Below are 3,730 nucleotides of genomic sequence, written 5' to 3' on the forward strand. Positions count from 1 at the left end.
TTCTCTTATACGTTTAAAGATATATTTTTTTCATTAATGTTAATGTAAAAAATTTTAATTTTGCTCCAAAAGAATCTTAGAAAACTTACCTAACCTGATTATAACAAGAACAATTTATTTTACCCTAACCCAACTAAATATATTTTAGATTTGTTTACAATAATTTAATACTAAGCAAACACAGTGAAACTTTTTTTTTTCGTTAGGTTCAAAATGATTTTGGCGAAATTATTGCATACACAAATTTTCACTTGTCCTATATGGCAAGATGAGCGTTGCTATTTAAGCCAAGATGGCAAGTTCTGCCTATTCGGCACGACATAATATATATATATATATATATATATATATATATATATATATATATATATATATATATATATATATATATATATATATATATATATATATATATATATATATATATATATATATATTCGCTATTCATACAATGTTACACCAATGATCCAATGATCATATACTCTGAATTCACATTAATGCTTATTTTAAAGAATGAAATACACTCATCTGCAGCCAATAGAATTGAAACTTAAACAAGCACTCAGCTGGTCAAGGGTTCAAATACTAGCTGTGCTAGGGGAGGGGTTTTTATTTAATGAGTCAGCTGATCCAGCCGTGCTAGGGAAGGGGGTTTTATTTAATGAGTCAGCTGATCCAGCCCTCCTAGTTCTGTTGGTTCTGCCTCCACCTCCTTCCTTAGATGCTGCTAAGACTTATTCTACACCCTCCACCACCACAGTTGTCTCCTTGCCACCATCACCACAACGACATTCCTCGCCATCCTCTACCACACGCTCCCCATCAACTCCCACCACCCGCACACACTCCCCATCAACTCCCACCGCCAGCACACACTCCCCATCAACCTCCACCATCACACTTACCTCAACTTATTATCATTTTCAGCCTCTCTGTTTATATCAAAGTCTTACAGAGAATAACATGGACTGTTTTGCCAAAACTTTTTCGTACAACTATGTACACATTTTTATTTAAGCACACGCAACAAAGTTGCTAGACTTTACCTCGCTGTCATTAACGTTCTCTAACTTTGCATAATAACAGGAGAGGATTAAAAAATTCCGGACAGCTTTACACTCTTCAGATACTTTAAGACGGTGGTTTTCAACACGGGGACCATGGCCCCCCTCCCCCTAAAGATAGCGTCGTTGTGTGGTTCTCAACCCGGGGGCCGCGGCCCCTTTCCCTGGATAGCGGGGTCTTGAGTGATTCTCAACTCGGGGGCCGCGGTCCCACACATGTTCACTCACTCAGTAGTGAGTGAGCATGTATTTGCGGGGCGGTCGCGGTGATGCGGGGTTCGTAGGGGATATTTGGAGGTATGGAATACACACGTAGGTTGTCTAAAAGCGTATATTATAGTCTTGATAGAGGAGCCCAGGCCGCCTCCCTACCATCACCTACGCTTAGCCGAGGAATGAGAGCAGGACCTCTGACCTACGGCTCACGTGTGGAGTCTCGTGACGTCATGGCTAGCGAGGGAGCCTTGCTATAAAGTAGTTGGAATATCTATTTAAGTGTACTACATAAGTAACACTACTGACCGAGGCCCGCACACATGTGCATGTGGGTTAGTATGCGCGCGCACGTTTTGTGTGTGTGGACTTGCTTAGTTGTGGGTTGTGGTTGCAGAGGTCGAGTCATAGCTCCTGGCCCCCCCTCTTCACTGGCCGCTACTGGGTCACTCTCCCTGCACCATGAGCTTTATCACACCTCTACTTAAAGCTATGTATGGATCCTGCCTCAACTACATAGCTTCCCGAACTATTCCACTTCCTGACAACTCTGTGACTGAAGAAATACTTCTTAACATCCCTGTGATTCATCTGAGTCTTCATCTTCCAACTGTGACCCCTTGTTGCTGTGTCCCATCTCTTTAACAACCTGTCTCTGTCCACTTTGTCGATTCCTCTCAGTATTGTATATGTCGTTATCATATCATCCCTATCTCTCCTGTCCTCTAGTGTCGTCAGGTCGATCTCCCTTAACCTCTCCTCAGGACATGCCCCTTAGCTCCGGGACTAGTCTTGTTGCAAACCTTTGCCCTTTCTCTAATTTCCTTACGTGCTTGGCTAGGTGTGGGTTCCAAACTGGTGCTGTACTCCAATATAGGCCTAACGTACACGATATACAGGGTCTTGAACGATATCTTATTGAGATGTCGGAATGCTATTCTTAGGTTTGGTAGGCACACGTATGCTGCAGCAGTTATTTGGTTGATGTGCGCCTCAGAAGATGTGCTCGATATTATACTCACCCCAAGATCCTTTTCCTTGGGTGAAGTTTGTAGTCTATGGCTCCCTAGACTACTCCGTCTGCGGTCTTCTTTGCCCTTCCCCAATCCTCATGACTTCGCACTTGGTGGGGTTGAACTCCAGGAGCCAGTTTCTGGACCAGGTCTGCAGCCTGTCCAAATCCCTTTGCAGTTCTGCCTGGTCCTCGTCCGACTGAATTATTCTCGTCAACTTCACATTATCTGCAAACAAGGACACTTCTGATTCTATTTCTTCCGTCATGTTCACAAATACCAGAAACAGCACCTGTCCAGTGACTGACCCTTGTAGAACCCGCTCGTCACGGGCGCCCACTCTAACACCTTGTCACGTACCATGACTCGTTATCTTCCCGACAGGTATTCCCTGATCCATTGCAGTGCTCTCCTTGTTATTCCTGCTTGGTCCTCCAGTTTTTGCACTAATCTCTTGTGTGGAACTGTGTCAAACGCCTTCTTACAATCCAAGAAAACGCATTCTACCCACCCCTCTCTCTCTTGTCTTATTGTCACCCTGTCATAGAACTCCAGTAGGTTTGTGGCACGTGATTTCCCGTCCCTTAAACCGTACTGGTTGTCGTTAAGCTTATTCCTTTCTAGGTGCTCCACCACTCTTCTGACAATCTTCTCCATGACTTCGCATACTGTACATGTTAGTGAAACTGGTCTGTAGTTTAATGCTTCGTGTCTGTCTCCTTTTTTTTTAAAAAATTGGGACTACATTTTTCTGTCTTCCATTCTTCAGGTAGTCGTCCTGTTTCGATGTGTTGAAGATTGTTGTTAGTGGTACACATAACACCTCTGCTCTCTCTTTCAGGACCCATGGAGAGATGTTATCCTACCCCATCGCCTTTGAGGTATCTAGCTCGCTTAGCAGCAAAAAGATTTATGCCAACTGCATTTGGTGTTCCCAGGTGCTCACCCATCCAAGTGCTAACCAAACCCAACATTTCTTAACTTCCCTGATCGGACGAGAAGCGGTGCGTTCAACGTGGTATTGCCGATGTGTGTGTGTGTGTGTGTGTGTACAACAAGAATGCTTCTAGGGGACAAGATTCGGGCAGGTTAGTTTCACTTAGATTAATTTAGATTCTGTTAGTTTAGATTAGGTTAACGTAAATTACATTGTAGTTACATACAATTAACACACAAAAAAGATACGATCAGCTTGCTTCAGGCTACACGCAGCTGTAAGTAAATGTAGATTATTTTTCACTAACCTTGCATAGAATAAAAATACAATAATTTTCACTGTTTAATAGATCGTGCAAAAATGGACGACCTACATTGATCGCAAAAAAAAAAGGCCGTCCTTTTCAGGAGGAATTCAATACTAACTTAGACTAATGATGGATGGTAATAATAAGAAATAGTAAATAATAATAATTAATATTACTAATAAATAATAGTAAATTA

The 3,730-nt window shown here is 42.3% G+C and overlaps 1 pseudogene; it reads right to left on the reverse strand.

Moving 5' to 3' along the window:
- Nucleotides 1-3,203: 3,203 nt before the first annotated feature.
- LOC128696608 (5S ribosomal RNA) lies at nucleotides 3,204-3,322 on the reverse strand (annotated as a pseudogene).
- Between the last annotated feature and the right edge of the window lie 408 nt (nucleotides 3,323-3,730).

The sequence above is a fragment of the Cherax quadricarinatus genome, chromosome 47 (assembly GCF_038502225.1).
Source record: "Cherax quadricarinatus isolate ZL_2023a chromosome 47, ASM3850222v1, whole genome shotgun sequence".
Taxonomy (NCBI): Eukaryota; Metazoa; Arthropoda; class Malacostraca; order Decapoda; family Parastacidae; genus Cherax; species Cherax quadricarinatus.